Source organism: Dipteris shenzhenensis, chromosome 4 (genome assembly GCF_047967505.1).
Source record: "Dipteris shenzhenensis isolate YYH24624 ecotype China chromosome 4, Dip_SZ_1.0, whole genome shotgun sequence".
In the NCBI taxonomy this organism is placed as follows: domain Eukaryota; kingdom Viridiplantae; phylum Streptophyta; class Polypodiopsida; order Gleicheniales; family Dipteridaceae; genus Dipteris; species Dipteris shenzhenensis.
The window spans coordinates 30598659-30623785 of NC_141599.1; positions in this window are offsets into that span (position 1 = coordinate 30598659).

Genomic DNA, 25127 nt, shown 5'->3' on the forward strand with positions numbered 1-25127 from the left:
AACAGAGGAGATGGAAGCAACTCAAGCATTGAGCCTACTTCAAGAGTCCCAAGTAGAGCAAGAATCTGCATCGGAGATCGTTGACCCAGACTCAGAATTATGGTCCTTGTCCCCCCTCATCATCGATGGAGAAGAGTACGTATTCCTCCATGACATAGAGATTCTTTTTAGACTATGAGAGGATGAGGCACTCGGAGTCCTATCGGGGTTCGATGTTGACACAAGTGTCAAAGATCCTGGGGTTTTAGTTAATGAAGACCAGACAATGGAAGACTTTCTCTTGACGACGCTGGTTTCAATGAGGGATGCAGACATGTCCGTATACGATGCACAACCCTCTCATGCAAAAGCTTCCACTTCGAACACAGGTTAGGAGAAAGCGTCCACCTCCTAAATGGAACATCACACAGCACCTGGTTCCATCAACATTGCAAATGAGGAAGGGATAGAAGCTGACGATGCTATAGTGGTAAGTTCGAACAATATTTTTTATTTTGATATTCTTTCAGTATAATTTGTTTTGTTGGTCTTCTAATGTTTGTTGAATTGTTGCAAGATGCATTCGAGCTTAATGAATTCTCATCTTGATGGGGTAATGTTCGCAGCACATTTGGGCAAGATCATTCTTTGGCCCATTACCTTGGCAAAGTCACAGAGCATATCGTGGTCTTTCACGGCAAATTTTCTCCTCGAGGTCCTTCGGAGCTGCTAAAGTGCAAGGCATTGTCGTGCACTATCGGATACTCCAACATTACTCAGAATGCCAACAAAGTCATTTTGGTACACCGCCTGGCTGCTATCAATGTCTTTGGATCAAACATTCATGGCAGGGCATTGGCGGCAGTGGCTATGTCTTTGGCAATAGGAGAGGAGGATGTTAGTCTTGTTGCGGCTAGATTTATATCTAGGAATCCACTAGGGGATTCAAAGACCCCTATTCTCGATGTACTCGAACTAGCCAAGAAGAAAGATAGCCTGTGAGGCCTTTTGTATATATAAACATATATTTAAATGGATATTTCAATGGATACATGACTACATGTCTTTATTATTTATTTTAAGTTATCATTGCTCATCATGAGCCGTTGATGATATATTTTCTCCATCATTTTAATTGTGTTAATTTATTAAATTTCTAGCCAATTTGGTATCATTTTCACTAATTCTGGGTATCAAGAGTTCATTTCTATCAAATCTTGAAGGAATTTCACCGTCGCGCAGAAGGGAAAAGTGTCCGGCATGTCACCAAGACCCCAGAAAGCCCAAAACCCACTAGGGCATGAATTTGGGCATTCTAGACTTGGACCCCAGAAAGCCCAAAACCCGCCTCGGCATGAATTTGGGCATTCTGGATGCCCAAATTCACACCATGGCGGGTTTTGGGCTTTCTAGGGCCCTGGCGATGTGCCAAACACTTTTCCCTTCTGCGCGACGGTGAAATTCCTTTAGAATTTGACACTATCCAAAACTTAACTTAAAATGACCTCCTCAGCAACTTGCACATGTAGGCACTTATGTCTTGGGTCCCTTAGTATCCCAATGACATCGCTTGACTTCAATAAACTAGCTAGAGCATATGAACAGTCAATATCATCCCCGTCTGTTCTTGCATCACATCTTCCATGAAGTTCCTAAAGAAGAACACAATAAAAACTTAGTCACAAACAGTGTAGCACAAAAGAGTGTAATCTCATTGGAACATTTGATAACCAACCTTATAGCCCAGACTCTCCTCTTTCTAGCACCACGAGTGGGTGCCAATGCATCCCATGTTATGTAAGCACCTTCTTTTCCTCTCCTTCAATCCCAAAGGTGTTTCTTTCATCTTTTGCACTCGTTCTTTTGCCTTCTCTTGTTCCTTCTCTATGGCTTGTCGTACTTGATGCATATAGATCTTTCCACGCCTTTTTTGGACTCAGCTAGCTTACAAAGTGACTCTTCGAATTTATGTCACTCCAAGTCCAATACATTTCGCTCCAAGTCTAATGCTTTGGCTTTATCATAAAGATCCTGGTTCTCCCTTTGAAGATCCTGCATAGAGTTATGCATTGCAACAATGGTGCTATTTCCTAAATGTGCTAGCATCTCTGCTTGGGCTCTATGAATCTCACTTGCTTGCATAGCCATTGACTGAGCATTGTTTAACCGATTGCAATAACCAAGCAACCCAGCATGTCCATTCCCAACAAACTGACCTAGCTCATGCATTGTATGGAAAGGAGGGCTCTTTTGGCTGGCAGGATCTAAAGGATACAAGGATTCTTCTACCCAAAGGTCAAGATGCTTCTTTCCTTGCGAACGAAGACTGTGGATTTTGGAAGCTCCCCTCAATCATAGACTACATGTGCTTGCATATTCAGCCTCCAACTCTAAGTGAACCTGGTACTTGTTGGAGACATCCTTGAATGGTGCCATGACTAAAGGAGTGTAAGGAAGGAGAAGGTGTGGAGATGCAGGCTTGAAGGAGCAGCATGCAAGAAGAGGGAGGGCAAGGAGGAGGAGGGATGGGGGAGGGAGGACTAGTCGTTGGAGAGGAGGAAAGGGGGGCAAACCAGCAGTTGTGGAGGGTGAGGAGGAGTAGGCGTGGAGGAGGAAGGAGGGAGGAGGGAGGAAGGAGGAGCATGAGGGAGGGGGGAGGAGGAACAGCAGTGGAGGAGGAGGGAGGGGGAGGGCAAGAGGAGCAGGCATCAGGGAGGGAGGGAGGGGGAGGGTAGAAGGAGCAGGCGTGGAGGAGGGAGGGAGGGAGTGGGAGGAGGAGGAAGGGGGAGGAGGGAGTGAGGAGGGGTAGGGGAGGAGAGGGGAGGGGGAGGAGGGAGGGAGGGAGGGGGAGGAGGAGGGAGGGGGAGGAGGGAGTGAGGAGGGGGAGTAAGGGAGGGGAAGGGAGGAGGAGGAGGGAGGGAGGGAGGAGAGAGATTCAAATTTCAAATTTTTGATTTTTGAATTTTTGAATTTTGAAATTTTTGTTTCCCACCTAGGAGTAAGAGTTGTGTAAGAGATGTAAGAGGTGGGGTCACTTGTGGGCTTAACCCACCTAGGTGAGGGGGGGTTAGGACTTTTTGGGACCTACCTTGGCCCTTTCATTAGGACTAATCCATTTCTTAATCCATTCCTTATGAGGCCCTTTTGAGACCCCAATTCTCCCCTAACGGAGCACTTTGTATCTCATCTTGTTCTTGAAAAGAATATTCTTTTGCAAAATCTATGACAAATACAATAGTGTCACGAGGAAAATTGGTAGGGCACATCCTGAACTGCTTATCCTTCCACTTGGCTGTGAAATTGTGAAGCACATATTTTGGGATGGATAGAACCACGTAACCTACAAGCTCCCTTGGCTGGGTGCTCTTATATGACAGTAGCCATCTCTTTTTATTGGATCCTTCAACATTGACATTTTCAAATCTTTTCCATTTCAGGGCAACGTGGTTGTCTTCCCTCATTTCATTTAGACAGACATTAAATGTCTTCTTCTTTAGCTTCAAACTGCAATGCTTGTGTATGCTGCTTGTGTATGCTGCAAATGCATTCAATCCTGTGCCACTCATGGTCTCCCTTTGGACAAACCACTTGCTCCCACAGAGACCTCAGGCCCTACCCTCCCTTACAACACATGATGAGGATCCAGGTGGCCTACAAACTGTGCATTCATTAGGTAGGCATGGGCATCGATCCACATGGAGCAATGCTCCAACACGACCAGATCTCAAGTCATTCATAGCTTGCCGGTGGGCCAGGTCAAAGTCTATGTGTATTTTGAAACAACAAACATTCTTGTCTTTGAGTTTCCTAATGTACCAGGGCTTACAAAGCTCAAAGCTCCTCTACCCAATTGAAATGTCCAAATTCTGATCCAAAAACTTGAGATACAACTCCGTCTGCTGACCCAACATGTTGGAACAACAGAACAATGAGCCCCCTTTTTGCTACTACTAAAAGAATACAAAACACAGTCTAATTAGAGTATATAATGAAGCAAAACAATTTTCAACCACCGCGCTTGGTTTAGGACAGTCACAATTTCAATCACCAAGCTAGTTTAGGACACGTTTAGGACAGTCACAATTTCAACCACCGGGATGGTTTAGCCTGATGGTCTCAACTTCACATATTAGACAATAACCAATATATTTCTTTTTATTTTTGAATTTCACCATTATAAAATAGCAATATATTACTTTTCATTTTTAAATTCCACAATTTAACAGTGGTATATGACCCGAATAGTAGGAAATTAAATTTAATGAATTTAAGTACTAAGAAACACAATAATTTCAACTACTAGGTTGGTCAATAACTAATGTCTATTCAACCACGTTGGTTCAAGATAATCACATAACTGGTGATTGTGCTGAAGCAGCCACGGTTGCATGATGTTCCAACCATCGGGCTGGTTTAGTAAAATAACAATATATTACAAAATATATTGCTATTTATTTCGGCTCAACCATGCCACCGGGTTAGACAATAACTAATGTCTATTCAACCATGCTCGTTCAAGACAATCACATCACTGGCGATTGAGTTGAACCAGCCTACGGTTCCATGATGTTCCAACCACCAGATTGGTTTAGGACAATCACATTTAGTCCAAGCCTAGTTTAAGAAAAGAAACAAGTAAACTATCCCAAAGCTCAATCATAAACAACCACCGGACTGGTTTAGGCACCACTGACCTATGTTGTATCTAGCATGTGTATGATGTGCTCCTCAAACACCTTTCATCCCCTCTGCTTCTTACAGATGTCCTTTTTATTTGGAGAAACTCTCGTATTTTTGTGCCAAAATGTCGTCACTATAGCAATGACTTTCGCACTTAGGCTATCTCTCCTTTTCTTGCATTTTGTTGAAGCCCACAGACTTCTCAGATCAGGATGATCGTGCATTGCTTCTAGAGCCATGTTGGTCCTTCTGATTGACAACATCTTCGACATTGTGTGCCCAAGCCCTTTCTCCTTTGTTTCAGGGGACATCAACATAGCTAATGTCACCCTCTTTGCAGCTAGTTGATCTAAGCTGTGCACCCCTTTCACTTTATGTAGGCCATTTCTCAGGTTAAAGAGCATCACCTCTTGGGTGTGCATCTCCCAAAGTGTTGGTAGGGTTGTTACTCTATGAACTTTAGGGTGCAGGCTAAAGCTTGTGAAGACTCAAGACTGGTAATCACATGAATGTCCTGATGTTGCTACCTTGAATGCTCCCACCAATCGTGATACCTCAACTCATGTTCTTCACTCTGATGGCAATGATCGAATACATGCATCTGCAACCGCTTCTTGCTGCTACTCTACAAGGAGTCTTCTTTGTTGTCATTGTTTCTCCCTTCACAGATGTTGTAAAAGTGTCTTCCGTTGCCGATTCAATACTGTGCCAACACTTTCCTCAACCCGCACTCTATTCCTTGTGCCTTGACCTGGCTTTTCGGCTTTCTTGTCTCGTAGCCTCTGTCGGCTTCTCTTGCAAGCCATGACGAGCTGCATGTTGCCATTGATGCCATGGCCACGATCAATCTGGAATACACCTAGAGAAGCTAGCTGGTGAGGCAAGCAAAGAATAGAAGGCAACTTACCTGAAAGAAGACAATGGCAAATCAAAGTCTGTGCAAGGTCACGTCGAGGTGCGTGTGGGTTACAGGGCATTTGCAAGGCGGGGGCACGTTGCAGGTACTTAAATCTTCCAAGATTTGATGGGCAAGAGGTGTGAAAATTTGAAATTGATAGAAATAGCAAAATTTTAACCGTTAGTTTTTTTCCCTTCGATGATACACGTGAGCAGAATTGGATATCCCAAACAAGTGTAATGTGGCCTAAAATGCTTCAAAACACAAATAGGCCAAAGGGCAAGCTATCGGGTTTGATGTTGTGTATTATTAAATGCAATGATCTTTGGCATGCTTATGAGCCATATAGCAAGCAAGTGCATGGAAAAAGAAACAATTCAAAATTGTAAATAGTGTTGGATTTATTAAAATATTTTTGCAAAGCATAAATTACACTTTTCCAACTTCTTCCATTTTCGAGTGAATCTACATATCAATACCAACAACTATCAATGTTTTAAGACCACCATGCACTAGTCCCAATAGTTTGGATTCCAAATTTTCAATCTGTTTTAATTTTCAATGAAGCACGGAGCTAATATGAGGGAGTATGTTAAAAGGGTTGACGTGGAACATGCTATAGGAGGAGCATGTGAAATTATGGCCACAGATATTTGAAGCTACGGAGTTTAATTGGTTTGGTACACTGCCTTAATTCCAAGAGGGATAGGAATGAAGTGGAATATGATGCTATGGATAACACCCATGGATATTTGAAGCTATGGAGAGGAATATGAGGCCATGGACCTCTCTCCATTGGTATTTTGTATTTAAAGATTTATCCACGTACTATAGAGTGTGTGCATTGAATGTGATGGCCACTAACTAGCTTTAGTGCAAGTTTCAATACACACATAGGTATGTATTCCCTCTCTCTTCTAGCTTGGATGACTGTCAAACACCCTACAACTCAAGAAGCTTGGGAATGTTTACACTACTTGAAGGGAGTGCGAATAATAAGAGGCACTAATAGAAAAGGGTGCTTTGAGGAGAAGTAAGTGCCATTGGAGATCCTGAGCACCCCTTCATGACAGGGCCTTGGGCCAAGCATAGCGAGACCTAGGTAAGCTTGGGTTTTGCCTTGCTATCTTTGCTCATTGTGGAGAGAGTTGGCTAAGAATTGACTGCAAAGAGAGTGGTAAACATATCTCATGTTCAGTGGAACGATATTATGGAGTTTTCTTTGCATATTCTCACTCAGCTTCACTGAGAGAATATGCCCGAAATCTGTGCTACTCTGTTGGTGAAACCTTAAGACACATTAAGTGTGTTCTATTATGTAGCCCATCATGGGTTGTGATGCCTTCGTCGTATTCTGTCTCCACTTGTTGCTTGGCTAACAAACTATTTTTCGTTGCACCATACTTCGACCTGCCATGGTGAAGACCACATGATTTCTACGTGGTAACTGAGTCTGTATTGTAAAGGAGTCTGTGGAGCTAAACAAAGGAGAGATCGAGCAAAGAAAGGATCTTTTCTTGTTTCCTAAAATGGGAACCATTGCCCCTCGATAGACTGGGAGGCAAGCAACATATAAGCGAGATTTGCAGCTATGCCGTCTACCTTCTACTTTCCTTGTTATATGTTTTCTTAGCTGTGCCGTCTACCTTCTACTTTCCTTTGTTAGTGTGCAGTAATAAGCACCTGGCCTGGTTGGCATACGCATTGCCATTACTACACTTGGAAACACTATGAACACTCGAGCTTATACATGCAGCTTTCCCTTAGTAAGATGGAGATTTCGTTAACTTTGTATACTATGGTCTAGAGGTCCTTGGCTCCATTGACTTCCATGTACTAAGTGGCATCTGGCGTTTGCTTATGCTAGAGGAAAATGATCGTCGTGAGCTTGGCCAAGGGTAGCCTCTACTAATCAAGATAGAGTCTTTTGTATTGAATCTACAGTGTGATGATGTAGAGTGAGTGCTTGGAATGTTTATACAAGAGCTACCTCGCTCTACTCGGGATAGAAACTATGAGAACCCCACTGGACCTCCGTGCTATGCAACGATAACATGCGACTAAGCGTGGAGGCCAATGCGTGCCTTCTTTGATCAAACCTAAAGCTTTGAACCAACTTTGTCACTACCGAGCTCACCCTTGTACAACCCACGACCTCATCGAACATTCTGTTATAGTCCAATAGTAAGCACCTACCAAGGAGCATGCTCTTAGCTTGCAATACAATGATGTATGCAATTGCCCTACTATGCATTACTTGAGAAAGAATGTAAGATCGTGCTAAACCTAGTACACACAAGATCAGTAGAAGAACTAAGGAGGCTCAAAGCACACTAAATAAGACATGAGAGGGAGATAGCAAGTCTATAGCTCTTGCAATGTATATGTGTACTCAACAATACATGATAGGCTTCTTATATAGAGAGAGCCTTTAGAATAGTCAAACCATGTGGGATCCTCTCATCCACATCTCTTCTTGTGGATATCCTCAATCCACATCTCCACATCATGTAGTCCACATCTTAGGGTGGCTACTTTAATACATTCCTTATCACATACCTTAGCCCTTTAATCTATGTGCTCATGGCACCATATCTCTCAACACCTCCCCTTGGTGCCATGATCCTTTGGCTACTGCAAGGTGGTCAGATGTGAGTTACATTCCATCACCTCCCCTTAGTGCATGCATTGCTACTTAAGGTGGTAAAGTGTGGCTTTTACATGTCAATACCTCCCCTGGGTGCTTTCATAGCTACTCTCAGGTGGTCAGGCTTGATTTACAAAACATAGGCAAGGTTGGCAAGGTTTTTGTTTGTCGATGGCATTCACTTCTTCTCTTGACGTAGCTTGATGCATGATGCTTTGTTCTTCCATGTGCCTTAATGCTTTATGTGTGGATGCCATGCTTTGTGCTATGGTCATCTCATGCACTTGTGCTTTTGGCATGCTTATGATAGCGATGTGTGCATTCATGCTTTGATTTGTCATTTGTTGCAAAGGTCTTACCAATTGATTTGTTTCAATATTGGTAGTGTCTAATTGCATACAATGATTCTAACTTGATAGGCACATAGAGCTCGAAAAGACGATCACTTTTCCCTTTTGGAGCATGTCCAAATTCTTCCTGGATTGGAAGTTACAGCTTATCGAAGATTTTGTGAAGAAGAGGGCCTTTGATGGTGTGGTGCAGGGATTCACATGGAGAATTCCATACTGTGCTTAGCAAGGGTTACTATGCTTAGGTGGCATTATGATGTGGCATTAACCTAACCTTAAGCCTTAACCATGGTATAGTGGATTGACCTGTTGGCTTGACCAACCCTATCTACTTGCTGAGACCATACCAAACTAACCTAGGGTTACTTTGAACTAACCCAGGTCAAAAGTTATCTGCCATGTGTCATTTTTGGTGACTGCCACGTGGCCCTTTTTTTTTAAATAAATAAAGATCTTAGATGTTAGAAGAATATGATGCAGAAGCCCATCGTTGTTGGAGAGGGTCATGGCTGGAGGCTCTGAGTCTTTTTGTAGGAGTGTTTTGTGAAGCTCGGACCTTTCATCCACTCGTCAATGCCTTTCCAACTTATGTGCCCAAGAGAAATCCCTTCGCTAGTCCGTTTCAGCAAAAGGGAGCTGTAGAAGCAGGCAGTCGAAGGTCCCGTCGCTACTGCTGTCAGTCCACCTCGCTGGCTGTTGAAGCAGATCGAGGCTCCATTGCTGGGAGCCGTGGAGGGATGGAAAAACGGGACTTCGGTTGCTGCTTATGAGCTTGTGTCTACGGAGTCACCAGGTTGTTGGAGCGTTGAAGTGCACCATCGACAGATCACTGATGGACTGGTGCTTGTAGGAGACTGGAAGCCATTGCTATGAATCTTTTCTTGGCACTGTGTCATTGAAGAGGCAGGTCATTTGTGCGAGCCTGGGCTATCTGCAGTGGCTGGAGTGCTAAAGTGGAGCATCGCAATTCCTGTGCTGGAGCGCAGTTCGCTGCTGTTTGGAGGCACCGAAAATGCAGCCCTATTACCACCTTCTCCAATTGGCCACCACTGTGTGAGTTCGTGCTGAGAGTGGAAATCCGCATACTCACTACACTTCTCTACGACAATGGACTCCTGCCCAATTTCTCGAGGCTCATCTGCATCATATGCCTCACACAGGACCTGTAGAGGCCTGAAACTAATGCATCCAAAACTCTATTAAGCCTCTTTCTATGAGCTGTTCAATAATCGCAGCTGCTTGATATCACTGGCAATGGTGGAGGGCTTGCTGTGAGGTCTTGTAGTCTGAGTTACCTTTGTATTGAGCTGAAGTTGTAGAGACTGCTCGTTCAGTTGAGGCTTTGAACTGTGGGAGGATTGCTCACTGGGCCGAGCATAGACTAAGATAGAGAGATATAGTCTCTCTAAAACATTCCTCACACTCTCGTTAATCTCTTTCTCCAAGATCTCTTAAGAAGAAGTGCAATGAACGGAATTCTCTCAAGAAGATGGATTTCTCTCGCTCTTTCTCTCAATGAATCCTCACAAGAACTTTCGAGATCTAAAACTAATCTTACATTTTGAAACTAATCTAGGAATGGGAGCAATCCTAGTGAACTACTAAAGAGCCAAACTAGGAGAGCTAAACCTATGCTCTGATACCATCAGAAAGAATGTAAGATCGTGCTAAACCTAGTACACACAAGATCAGCAGAAGAACTAAGGAGGCTCAAAGCACACTAAATAAGACATGAGAGGGAGATAGCAAGTCTATAGCTCTTGCAATGTGTATGTGTACTCAACAATACATGATAGGCTTCTTATATAGAGAGAGCCTTTAGAATAGTCAAACCATGTGGGATCCTCTCATCCACATCTCTCCTTGTGGATATCCTCAATCCACATCTCCACATAATGTAGTCCACATCTTAGGGTGGCTACTTTAATACATTCCTTATTGAGAGTGCTCTCAATGAAAGCAAGAACGGAAGAAGGAGAGAGAGAAACAGAGACAAAGAGCCACACAAGTTTTGGTGGGTGCAGAACCACCCTAATCTTCTTTTTCATTCATTTATATATGTGTTTGAGTATTGTACATAACCGGGGTTAAGGCACAGTGACCTTTAACCCCCACAACCTCCCACTTAAAGGACAATGTGCCTTTAAGAGAGAACAACTAGTGAACATACTATCCAATGCCCATCAATACACGACAATACTCAAACTGTTGACTAGGTAGACTCTTCGTCAGCATATCTGCAGGGTTATCATCAGTATGAACCTTGACAAGCTCTATGCGCTTGTCCTCAAGTACCTCCCTGATGAAATGGTACTTGACCTCAATGTGTTTGGTCTTTGCATGAAAGACCGGATTCCGTGCTAGCTGAATAGCACTCATGGAATCACCATGCAATGTCAGTACACCTGTATGAATCCCCAAATCTCCCACTAGCCGATCAAGCCATATAGCCTCCTTGCAACCCTCTGTGGCTGCAACATACTCAGCCTCTGTGGTAGACAAAGCAACGCACTTCTGTGCGCGAGACATCCACGACACTGCACCACCTGCAAAGGTGAACACATAACCAGAAGTGGATCTCCTACTATCCTACATAGTCTGAATCTGTGTACCCAAGTACACGCATGTCTCCTTTACCAAAGCAAATGCACATCTCCTTGGTACCCTTCATGTACCTCATGATGCACTTAACTGCCTCCCAATGCCTCTTTCCTGGATTAGCCATATACTGGCTAACAACTCCCACTGCAAATGCAATGTTTGGTCTAGTAGCTATCATAGCATACATAAGACTCCCAACTGCTGATGCATAAGGAACCTTGGCCATCATGGCCCTCTCCTCATCTGATTTGGGACTATCTGTATGACTCAGTTTCACATATGGAGGCAATGGAGTACTCACTGCCTTCCCCCCCTCCATATTGAAACGCTGCAATACTTTTGTAACATACTCTTTTTGTGAAAGCCAAAGGAGTTTCCTACTCCGATCACGCGTGATGCGCATACCAAGAATATGACCTGCAAATCCCAAATCCTTCATATCAAAGGCCTCATGCAACTTGGCCTTTAATGCATCTAGCTCATAAGTATTCTTGCTAGCCAATAGCATATCATCCACATATAGTGCCAAGATTATCAGGCTATTATCCTTAGCCCTTTTAGTGTAGAGGCAGTGATCAATTTCACTCCTTCTAAAACCCTGCGACCGAATGAAAGCATTAAACTTTTGATACCATTCTCTAGGCGCTTGCTTAAGACCATAGAGATGTTGGAATACTGAAAAGAAAGAGTAGAGTGGACACAAACTCAGAATACTTGCTTATAGAATGAAGAAGAAAGAGGTCCTTAAGTAGGCACCTCATACAAGGTCACTGACATCACTGATGACCTCAAAGCTCCTCAATTATCTCCTCAATCTGCTCCTAGATTCACTCAATCATCCTATGTGGCTTTTCCACCACCTAACTGTGCTTGTGGGCACCTAACTGTGCCTCTAGCACTCACACATAGAAACATAAGGTGTGCCTGAGGCATACACCTTGAGATATCCCAACAAACCCCCCCTCAAGGAGATGCCTCAGGCTATGTCAAGGATACATCTAGTCTCATAGTTTCTCATGCCATCTCATGGTGGTCAAGGATAAATCTATGGCTAGGTTCTCATGCTAGCAAGGGTTTCCTTGGGTGTAAGGTAAATAGAAAGGGATACAAACAGACCTTCCAATGGTTATCTCTCCTACATGTACATGCACACAATGTCTGTAGGAGGTACCATGGAACAAACCATACACATGGCCTACATCATAAGGTGACCAGAGGTGTTTACAAAACACACAACACACAATAGTTTATTTTCATTCATTTTGGAGGACTATCCAGGCTGAGTACCTTGACATAAAAAGAGTGATCTGGAGCATACATAGAGATGAGTTTAAAATGCATAATCTTCATGGGATGCCTCATCTTGTGGAGGCAAAATATCCATGTCAAGGCAAGGTCTTACCACATGGGCAGTGTCTAGTGCCTTATAAGATGGTACTATGATAGAACAAGTGGATCTGAAAGTCATATCCTTCATGAGAACAATTATCTTGTCATCTCCATAGTTGTGTAGAGAAGCATATCTTAGGTGTCTGACCTTCATCTTTTTCTTATACTTGGAGTCAAATAAAAATGCCATGAGAGTGTAGATCTCTGTATTTGCTTCCTTTTTGGCAACCATTGTTTTGGCAATCTTCAATAAGGAAGTCAGGTTGGCATTTTCATCCTTTGTAGCATAACAAGACATTGCTTTATGTTTTGGCTTTTCACATATTTGGCATAAGCAAGCCATGAGAGGCTCTAACCCAAGTATTGGGTAGTGTCTTCTCTCTTACAAGGCAAAAAGAACTGAAATACTTCCAAAGTATAGCCACTTGTTGTAGCAAATAGTAGTGACTAGTTTTCAAACAATGATGCTTCTTCTTACATGCTTCATAGAAGTGGATGAAATAAACATTTTCCAATCAAAACCAGGTCTAGCAAGTCAAAACAAAACTGAATCCACACTTGTACTGAAGTTATTGAAAGCTTCAAAAAACCAGAAATGCTAGAGTAGCATTTTATGTAGCATCATCTTCAAAAACTTGTCCAAAACTGTCAAAACTGAAAAGCTGAACTTGGAGGGCTTGTAGCTCACTCTTCAAAGCAAGAAAAAGAGGGCTTTCTGAAGCAAAAGAAAGCTCATATACCAGAGAAGGTCCAGCACAGAGGTTGGACGAAATGGTGCGCACTTTTGCCCGGGAGAGTTGCTACAGGCTGAAACTGAGTTTTGACAATTTCTCCCTCGTTACTGAACCAAATGACTTGAAAAATGGCTCAAAATCTTCGTCTTGAGGTCGCCCATCTACTCCTAAGAGGGCTTAGGCAATGGCGGAGTATGCAGGGAGTATTGAACAACAGAAGAAATTCGCTGTTTGGAGAATGGCAGCCACCACAGACGTTTTTTCTTCAATTGCTTGCAGGTGGAAGTTTGCCCATACTAGAGGAGTTTCCAGCTCAGAGGGTTTGGGCAATGGCTGTTTGTAGATGGAGAACCAAGCTCTCAAAGATTTTGGGAAGAAAGAGGAAAATGGAGAAGAAAAGATGAAGAAGAAGATGATGATGTGGCAGAAATGGGCTCAAGGGGGATCAAAGGGCTCTGATACCATGTTGGAATACTGAAAAGAAAGAGTAAAGTGGACACAAACTCAGAATACTTGCTTATAGAATGAAAAAGAAAGAGGTCCTTAAGTAGGCACCTCATACAAGGTCACTGACATCACTGATGACCTCAAAGCTCCTCAATTATCTCCTCAATCTGCTCCTAGATTCACTCAATCATCCTATGTGGCTTTTCCACCACCTAACTGTGCTTGTGGGCACCTAACTGTGCCTCTAGCACTCACACATAGAAACATAAGGTGTGCCTGAGGCATACACCTTGAGATATCCCAACAAGAGACTCTTCTTCAGCTTGCAAACTAAATGCTCTTTGCCCTTTTCTTCAAAGCCTTCCGGCTGCACCATGTAAATTTCCTCATGCAAATCCCCATGCAAGAAAGCTGTCTTGACATCCATCTCCATAAGCTCCATATCCTCTACTACCACTAGTCCAAGCATGCATCTAAGTGTAGTCATCTTCACAACCGGAGAGAATATCTCATCAAAGTCCACACCCTTCTCTTGCTTGAACCCTTTAGCAACCAAACGGGCCTTGTACCTAGGCACATCATCACCTGTGACCTTCATTTTGTAGACCCATTTACATGGCAATGCTTTCTTTCCATGTGGCAAAGAAACCAAGTCCCAAGTATTATTCTTCATAAGTGAACTCATCTCTGATTGCATAGCATACTCCCACTTACGTTGATCCTCACGCATCATAGCCTCTCTATAGCAAGAAGGCTCCCCGCAATCAGTAAGCATCACATAGTCTACCCCTGGAACAAACCTATCAGGCGGTCTAGACACTCTAGATGATCTTCTCAAGGGCATTTCAGCTTGCTGTCCCACTTGCATATCAGCCACATTTGGCTCATCATTTCCACCAATAGATGATCCATCATCTACCCTTGATTGTATACCTATGGGAGTACTTGGTGGTACCATTTCTTGCACATTTGGTGCATGGACAGCTTGCTGTCTATCAACATATGCAGGTGGATTCACATCCTGGAAAGTGATTTTCCTCATTTCCACATCCCTCATGGGTGCCTTATGCATCTTCTTCTCATTGAAGACTACATCATGGCTGCGTATGATCTTCTTTGCTTCTGGATCCCAGAGCCGATAGCCCATCTCTCCACTTTCACCATAACCCAGAAAGATGCATTTCCTAGACTTAGGATCTAGCTTCTTTCGAAGCTCTTTTGGCACATGTGCATATGCCTCACACCCAAATATACGCAAATGAGAGTAAGAGGGCTTCTTGCCACTCCATGCCTCTTCAGGAATACCACCATCCAAACTCTTATTAGGTGATCTATTGATCACATGCACTGCAGTCTTCATTGCCTCAGCCCAAAAACCACCAGAAAGACTTGCATTGGAAAGCATGTATTGCAACCTTTCTTGAATGGTACGGTTCATCTTTTCTACAACTGGATTTTGCTCTGGAGTATGAGGGGATGTGAGCTCCCTCTTAATCCCACGTGTATCACAGAAATGCTGAAAGTCATGAGAGAGCTACTCTCCACCATTGTCAGTCCGTAGGCATTTAAGCGTTCTACCTGACTGATTCTCAACCAAGGCCAGCCATTTCTGAAATACCTGGAACACATCACTCTTTCGAGCTATAGCATAAGCCCACACTTTCCTAGTTGCATCATCAATGAATGTCACATAGTATTCAGCCCCGCCTAATGACCGTGTAGGCATGGGACCACATACGTCTGAATGCACCAAATCAAGCATTTCAAACTCTTTCTTTCCCCTTCTTTTATGGGCTGATTTAGTCTGCTTCCCATAGAGACAATGCTCACAAAATTCAAAATCAGAGAAACTCAAATGCGGTACATAACCCAAACGGCATAAGAGTTTCATTCCATTCTGGCTCATGTGCCCCAACCTGCAATGCCACAAAGAAGTGCTTGGCTGCTCAGTTATTGCAACAACATGATCAAATACCCCTGATACATGTAAGGGATACAAAGTCCCACACTTGGCACCCCTGGCCAAAAGCATAGAGCCCTTCTGAATTTTCCAACTCTGAAAGCCAAAAGTGGTGTGAAAACCAGCATCATCTAGCTGACCCACTGAAAGAAGACTCTTGGTCAGCTTAGGCACATGTCTCACATGTTTCAAAACAAATGCAGACCCATTTGCAAAAGAAAACTTTATGTCACCTGCTCCCACTATGTCACATGCATAGTCATTTCCAAGATGCACACAACCTGTCTTTCCACTATCATAAGTGGAGAACCATTCCCTATGGGGAGTAACATGGAATGAAGCACCAGAATCCAAAATCCAATCCTGGGAATATGCATCATCTGAAGTGGTAAGAAACTCTATAGATAAACTAGACATGAAGAGAACATCATTGTCACTATCATGTGTGACTGCATTGATCTCCTCGATCTTCACTTTTCCTTTGTCCTCCCTTGGACTCTCTTCCTTTTGATTTGCACCCCAATTTGCATTCTTTTTCTTATCCTTTTGCTCTCTTTTCAGCTTGTAGCAATCCTTTTTCATATGGCCCTTCTTGCCACAATGGTAACACTCAATGTTCTGTGCCCTGGATTTGCTACGAGACTTCCCTCTTTCTTGGGACTTCCCCCTGAACTGTGATCTGCCCCTTTGCACATTTAAGGCTGCATCCTACTTGTTGCCATCCATAGACTTCCGTCTAATCTCCTCGGCCAACAAGCTACCCACAACATCATCAAATTTCAGTACTCCACCAGGTGCAGAGTTACTGACAGCTGTACGGAAGGTATCCCATGAGGATGGCAATGAACATAAGAGAAATATTGCCTTAGTCTCCACATCAAAATTCATTTTCTGAGCCTGAAGCTGGCTGAAAATAATATTGAATTCATTCAAGTGAGAAGCAATGGAGACCCCTTCCTTCATCTGCAGCTCAAACAACCTCTTCATGAGGTAAACTTTATTAGAGGCAGTTTCCTTCTCATAAGTGGCACACAGTTTCTTCCACAAATCTTCCGTAGTCTGCTCATTTACTACTGTGAAATAAACTGACTCTGCAAGATGAAGTCTAATAGTAGACTTTGCTAATGCATCCAACTCATTCCAATCATCCTCAGACATATTTGCAGGCTAAGCTTCAATACCTACCAAGGGTTTAATCTGCTTCTTTTGAATAAGCACATCCCTTATTTGTTCTTTCCACAAAGAAAAGTTTGTCCCATCAAACTTTTTAATGCTAAAAAACTCCTTTTCAGGCATGGAAGAGGATGCCATGATGCAAATGAAACAAAATCCCAAATGCTAGTCCCTGCAAGAGAGAATCACACCAAATACCAGGTGCACCCAAATGTGTATGCCACAATAGACTGAAATATCACAAAAAACTCAAAGCTCAAAGCATCAAAAGATGCATCTGACTCATGTGCATATACTATGCATCCATATGAGCAGCAAAAGAAAATGCCAATAAGTGCCAAATGACTCAAGCATAAACACCGTCCACTGGCATATGCATCAATTATATCTCATCCAAGAGAGCATAGCACTATCAGTGCATCACCAATAATGTGTCAAAGCTGTCCCTCAGCATAAAATAGCATCCATGTGCAAAGCGTCCATAAAAAATAGCATCCCACAAGGCAATTTGGGCCTATCAGCGCATCCAATAAGGACCGCAATGCATCCAAATGGCCTATAAATCATCCACTGCAACCCGATGCACACCACGAATGAGCGCACACTGCTCAAACTGCAACCAGAGTGATCTGCATAAGGTATGCTCAAGAAATCATAGTCCCACGGTAATGAGCGCTACTGAAAATAGAACCTAAGATGCCTCAAAATATGGGCGCCACTGCATAATCGGACTCAACAAGAAAATCTGCAAATATCTCTCTTCTGCCAGAACTCCAAAATCCCAACCGATGAGTGAGAAATGGGAGTCAACACTTATCCACTGCCATGTGGCATAAATCTAAGGTTTCAAAACCTTAGTATGAAAAAATGCATAACAGAGAGACGAAATCGAATACACAGAGATTTATAACTCTGAAAATCCTCCACCGAATCATGCAAGAACGGATAGGTAGGGGTTTTTGGGCGTCCGGAACGCAATGGGACAGACGGTTTTGGAAACCGTGGTCTCAATCACTGGGTCCAACACATGGACTGAAAAACGTTTTTGGAAACAGAGCTATCTGTAAACTCCACCGGAGTGCGAATGATGAGCAACATAGAAGTTTTAGGACCTCCTGAGCCCACCGGAACTGACAGATCTGCAAATGGTTGCTCCAAACTTGAGTTCCAACACCCGGGCAAAAAACGCAGGAACTGACACAGTGACTCAGAAATCCAATGAAATGATCCCAGATTCAGGAATGAAGGTGTTTCCAGGCTCCTGAAGTAATGTGGACACCAAAAGCAAGCAATAGTTGCCTCTACAAGTCAATACGGAGTCTCTGCGGAATAGGGAAAAGCTCAAAAAATGACTTTTTCTTTGAAAACACTTAATAGGCTCTCAAAACCACTTCGTAAAGCCAAAGTGACTTTTCCAAAGGTTCCTCCAAGGTCTCTGCACACTCGGATGCAAGTAAAGTCACCCACAAAGCTTCCCACAGAGCTTCTCCTTCCTCCCACAGAGCTGCTGAGCTTCAAGCATTCACGCATGCTCAGCTAGATCACCCGGGCTCTGATACCAGTTGAGAGTGCTCTCAACGGAAGCAAGAACGGAAGAAGGAGAGAGAGAAACAGAGACAAAGAGCCACACAAGTTTTGGTGGGTGTAGAACCACCATAATCTTCTTTTTCATTCATTTATATATGTGTTTGAGTATTGTACATAACCGGGGTTAAGGCACAGTGACCTTTTACCCCCACACTTATCACATACCTTAGCCCTTTAATCTATGTGCTCATGGCACCATATCTCTCAACATTACTTTTGACTTCTAACTGTTCACAAGCTTTCTTGTTTGTTTGGTTACAAATTTTGTAACTTGTTTGAAGGGTGGCACACTGTCACATTGTTAGCCCTCTTTACAAGCATTCAAACGTTGTTAGAAATAACATTTTTCAACATGTTGCATGGCCAAATACTTAGGGATTGAGACCCAGGCACAAAAAATAGAGGCCTACTCATGACAAGATCTAACTCTAGTAAGTTAGGATTGGCATCTCTTATCTTATATTACTTACAGCGGCTAATCACAGACTTGCCATGTACCTTGAGGCTGGGAGGAGGAGGGAAGTTCGAGGAGGCTCGGAAGGGAGTCGAGGTGGAAGGAGGGGATCAAGGAGAGAGGCTTGGGGAAGAGAAGGAGGTTCGGGGGCAAGGAGAGAACTCAAAAGATTCCACATGGCAAGAGGTGGAGGGGGGGGTAGAGTGTCACGGTGAGATAGACCCAAAAAGGTGCCACATGACATGGCATTGCACGAGGACCAAAGCTCAGATGCACTCACTGAGATAGCATGGGACGCAAGGAGGGGGGCAAAATTGCCACATGTCGCCACACAAAAGCTCCTTGGAGGGCTCAGTGCATAGGCCAAAGGGAGGATGTGGTAGAGCAATGGGAAGCACAAGGGAGGAGAGCGCGACTGCCACTTGGCCAAGCCAACCAGAGGAGCAGGGCTCAGGGAACCAGAAGGGTGAAGGAGAACGGGTCCCAAATTAACATGGCAGTTGGCAAGTGGGACCACGACAACATACATGTGGCAAGACAGAGGGGCACGAGATAGCGGGCTGCGAGAGCTGGGAGGGAGGATGGTTGACGTGGAACAAGGAACTTCTAGCCGTTCACTATATAGGGAAAACCTCACAAACTAGGAAAAAGAAGGAAATTTCCTAGATATAACTAGGCATTTTGGTATGTATATCTAGGAAAACTCCTTCCCTAGATAAAATGCATAACTCTATCTAGGAAAAGAGGTTGTAGTCTAGGTAATTAGATGAGTGTGTTACATTTCTATATAGGAAATTGATACCTCTATCTAGGAAAAATATAAAATGCATAACCCTATCTAGGAAAAGATGTTGTCATCTAGGAAATTAGATGAGTGTGTTACATTTCTAAATAGGAAATCGATATTTCTATATAAGAAATTGATACCTCTATCTAGGAAAAAGAGGTTTTCACCTAGGAAATAAGACTTGTGTGTTGCATTTGTATATAGAAAATCTCATTCTCTAATTAAGATATATACCTCTATCTAGGAAAAGGGTTGGTTACCTAGGAAATTAGATGCAAATGTGAATTGGATTCTATATAATAGTCTTTATCTACAAAATTAGCATCCAAGAATGTATCATCTACTATGCATGGTGTAATAAGTCATAAATATTATAGTTGTTGCAGTCTACTAGAGGAAATGAGTTGTTTATTATCTATGAAATAAGCAAAAACATTGTATTCTAAATGTTGAAAAGCTTTTTTAATTTTAATAATGATCATAAATTTTTTTGAACCAGAATATCTTACAATATACATAAGAATCTTATCTTAATTAAATTATAGGATAATTATCTTGATTCTATCTTTTAAATCCTATTTTATTATATAAATCCAATAAACATTTAAAGAATTTAAAATAAAATCGATTTAATTCTAAGGACACTACTCGAATTGCCATAATGATAAAAATAAAATATAATGTGTAATGATAAAAATCCAATGTGCAATGTAATTTGATATTTAAATGAAAATATCAATTAAGAATACAATGCAATTAATATTCAAACCCTAAACCCTAAATCATAAACCCTGAACCTTGAACCCTGAACCCTTGAACCCTAAACCCTAAACCCTAAACCCCTAACCCAAAATCTGAAACCCTAAACCTTAAACCCCTAAACCATAAACCCTAAACCCTAAATTGTAAAGCCTAAACCATAATTCCTAAACCCTAAATCCTAAACGCTAAAATCTAAATCCTAAATCGTAAACCATAAACCCTAAACACTAAACCCTAAACCCTAAATGCTAAACCCTAAATCCTAAACCCTAAACCCTAAACCCTAAGTCCTAAACGCTAAGCATCTGTATACCACACCGTCAAATCAGCACCAAAATTTGCATGGGTCTTAAAACACGTGGTTTTAATGTCCTTACAAAGGGTCAGTTGCATCTGGTACCATTTGTGCTCTAAGGAAGGCAGTTTGGCCCATTCCACATGTGGATTTGAATACGTATGTGAAGGAAAAATACACATTGGACAAGGACATCAATCCATATGTCCCACCATCAGATTGGCCCTACATTCTGTACAAGTCTTAAACTAATTGTTTTTAATGTCTTTGCAAAGTCTTAGGTGCATCGAATACCAAATGTGCCACCGGGGAGTAAGAATGCCCATGTTCACATGTGGATGCTATGTTTTAAAGCCCTTGTAAAGGATTAGCTGCATAAGGGTTTAGGGTTTAGCGTTTAGGATTTAGGGTTTAGGGTTTAGCATTTAGGATTTAGGGTTTAGGGTTTAGGGTCTACTTACAAAGGATCTAATTGCATGAGGATTTAGGGTTTAAGTTTTAGGGTTTAGGGTTTAGGGTTTAGGGCTTAGTTTTTTGGATTTAGGAGTTAGGGTTTAGGGTTCACCATGTGCATTGAGGCAGCCAAAAGAACTGGGCTAAAAAAAAGGGATGAGAGTTAAAGCAAATCAATGTCTTATTGCTTTCAAGGAGACTAAATCAACGATGCGGATCTTTGTAGAGATGACCAATTGATGGATGATAGTACCTATCCAAATAGGAAGAAGAACAAAAATGCATTTTGGCAGCCCGAAGCTTTTTAGATCATCAATAGCAATCTGACTAATGAATGATAGTCCCTATCCAAATGGGAAGAAGGGAAATGAATTTTGGCTGCCTAGAGTAATTTTTTTCATCAATAGCAACCAAAACGCTGCAAATTGGAACATCGGTGTCTGTTGCACATTTTTCCTTCATATACATAGCATCCACATGCGAATATGAGCATTCTTATTCCCCGGTGTCACATCTAGAATCTGATGCACCTTACACTTTGAAGGGACATTAAAAGAACTTGTTTTAAGACCCTTACAAAGTTTGGTGCTGATCCCCGACGGTGGGATATACTGATGTCGGAGTCCATTGTGCATTTTTCCTTCGTATCATGTAGCATCCACATGTGAATACGGGCATTCTTGTTCCCCGGTGGCATATCCAGCATCTGATGAACTTGAGAGTTTGCAAGGACATAAACAACATTTAGTTTGAGAATCGTGCAAATTTCAATGCCAATCCAATGGTCGATGTCCTTGTCCGTTGTGTATTTTTCCTTAACATATGTATGATCTGCATGTGGATGTGGACAAACTACCTTCCTAGTAGCACATATAGTACCACATGCACCTAATCCTTTGCAAGGACATTAAAACCACTTGTTTTAATACCCTTAAAAAGTTTGGTGCTTATCCGATAGTGGGATATTCGGATGCGAATTTCCATTGCGCATTCTTCCTTCACAACATAGCATCCACATGCAAATATGGGCATTCTTGCTCCCCGGTGTCACATCTGGCATTCGACACACCTTACACTTTGCAAGGACATTAAAACAACTTGTTTTAAGACCCTTGCAAAGTTTGGTGTTGATCCGACAGTGGGATATACGGATATCGGTGTCCGTTGTGCATTTTTCTTTCATATCGCATAGCATCCACGTACGAATATCTGCCTTCTTGTTCCCTAGAGGCAAATACGGCATTTGATCCACTTGATACTTTGCAAGGACATTAAAACAAATTTTTAAGGCCCTTGAAAACTTTGGTGCTGATCCGACGGTAGGATGTACGGATGCCAATGTCCCTTGTGCATTTTTCCTTCACATACATAGGATCCACATGCAAATACAGGCATTCTTGTCCTTCGGTGTCACATCCGGCATTTGATGCAACTAACTCTTTGCAAGGACATTAAAACTACTTTTTTTAAGACCATGCAAATTTTGGTGCCGATTCGACGGTCTGGTATATAGATGTCGGTGTCTATTGCGCATTTTTCCTTCATATACATACCATCCACATGCGAATATGATCATTCTTGTTCCCCGGTGGCACATCAAGCATCTGATGCACCTCACACTTTGCAAGGACATTAAAACAACTTGTTTTAAGACCGTTGCAAAGCTTGGTGCTGATCCAACAGTGGGATATACGGATGGTGTCCGTTGTGCATTTTTCCTTCGTATCATGTAGCATCCACATGTGAATATGGGCATTCTAGTGGCATACCTAGCATCCAATGAACTTGAGACTTTGCAAGGACATAAACAAAATTTAGTTTGAGAATTGTGTAGATTTCAGTGCCAATCCATTGGTCAAACATGTGGATGTCCTTGTTTGTTGTATATTTTTCCTTGACATACGTATGATCTAAATGTGGATATGGACAAAGTGCCTTCTTAGTAGCACATATAGTACCACATCATTTAATCCTTTGCAAGGACATTGAAACCACTTGTTTTAATACCCTTGCAAATTTTGGAGCTGCTTGCAAATTTTGGAGCTGATCCGATGTTGGGATATACGGATGCGGATGTCTATTGTGCATTTATCTTCACATATATAGCATCCACACGTAAATGTGGGCATTCTAATTGCCCGGTGTCACATCCAGCATCCAATGCACCTTACACTTTGCAAGGACATTAAAACAACTTGTTTTAAAACCCTTGCAAAGTTTGGTGCTGATCTGATGGTGTGGTATACAGATCTCAGTGTCCGTTGCGCTTGTTTCCTTCATATACATAGCATCCACATGCGAATGTGAGCATTCTTGTTCCCTGGTGGCACATCCGGCATCCGATGCATCTTAAAGTTTGCAAGGACATTCAAAAAAATTGTTTTAAGACCCTTGCAAAGTTTGGTGCTGGTGTGACGATGGAATATACAGATGTCGGTGTCCGTTGCACATTTTTCCTTCATATCGCGTGTAGCATCCACGTGCGAATATGTGCATTCTTGCTCCCGATGGCACGTACGGCATTCAATCCACGTGATACTTTAGGAGGACATTATAACAAAATTTTCCAAGACCCTTGGAAAGTTTGGAGCTGATCCGAGGGTGGGATATACAGTTGCGGATGTCCATTGTGCATTTTTCCTTCACATACATAGCATCCACATGCAAATATGGTCATTCTTATTCTTTAGTGTCACATCCAACATCCAATGCACCTTACACTTTTCAAGTACATTAAAACAACTTATTTTAAAACCTATGAAAGGTTTGGTGCTAATTTGACAATGTGGTATACGGATCTTGGGGTCTGTTGCACTTGTTTCCTTCATATACACAGAATCCACATGCAAATATGAGCATTCTTGTTTTCCGATGGCACATCCGGCATTTGATGCACCTTACTCTATGCAAGGACATTAAAAAAACTTTTTTAAAGACCCTTGAAAATTTTGGTGCTAATCCGACGGTGGAATATACACATGTCAGTGTCCGTTGCACAGTTTTCCTTCATATCGCATAGCATCCACGTGCGAATATGTGCATTCTTGCTCCCCAGTGTCACATATGGCATCCGATACACATGATACTTTGGAAGGAAATTAAAACCAATTTTTTCAAGGCCTTTGCAAAGTTTGATGCTAATCCAACGGTGGGATATATGGATGCAGATGTCCATTGTGCATTTTTCCAGCACATACATAGCATCCACATGCAAATATGAGCATTCTTGTTTCCCGGTGTCAAATCCGGCATACAATGAACCTTATACTTTGCAAGGACATTAAAACAACTTGTTTTAAAACCCTTGCAAATTTTGATGCTGATCTGACGGTGGAATATACAGATATCGCTGTCCATTGCACATTTTTCCTTCATATCGCGTAGCATCCACTTGTGGATATGTGCATTCTTGCTCCCCACTGGCACATATGGAATATGATCCATGTGATACTTTATAAGGACATTCAAACAAAGTTTTTCAAGACCCTTGCAAAGTTTGGTGCTGATCCGACGGTGGGATATACGGATGCGGATGTCCATTGTGCATTTTTCCTTCACATACATAGCTTCCACGTGCCAATATGGGCATTCTTGTTCCCCGGTGTCACATCCGACATCCAATGCACCTTACACTTTTCAAGGACATTAAAACAACTTGTTTTCAGACCCTGTCAAAGTTTGGTGCTGATCCGACGGTGTGGTATATGGATCTCGGTGTCCGTTGCGCTTGTTTCCTTCATATACATAGCATCCACATGTGAATATGAGCATTCTTGTTCCCCAGTGGCACATCCGGCATTCGATGCACCTTAAACTTTATAAGGACATTAAAACAACTTGTTTTTAGACCCTTGCAAAGCTTGGTGCTGATCCGACGATGGGATATGCGGATGTCAGTGTCCATTGCACATTTTTCCTTTATATCGTGTAG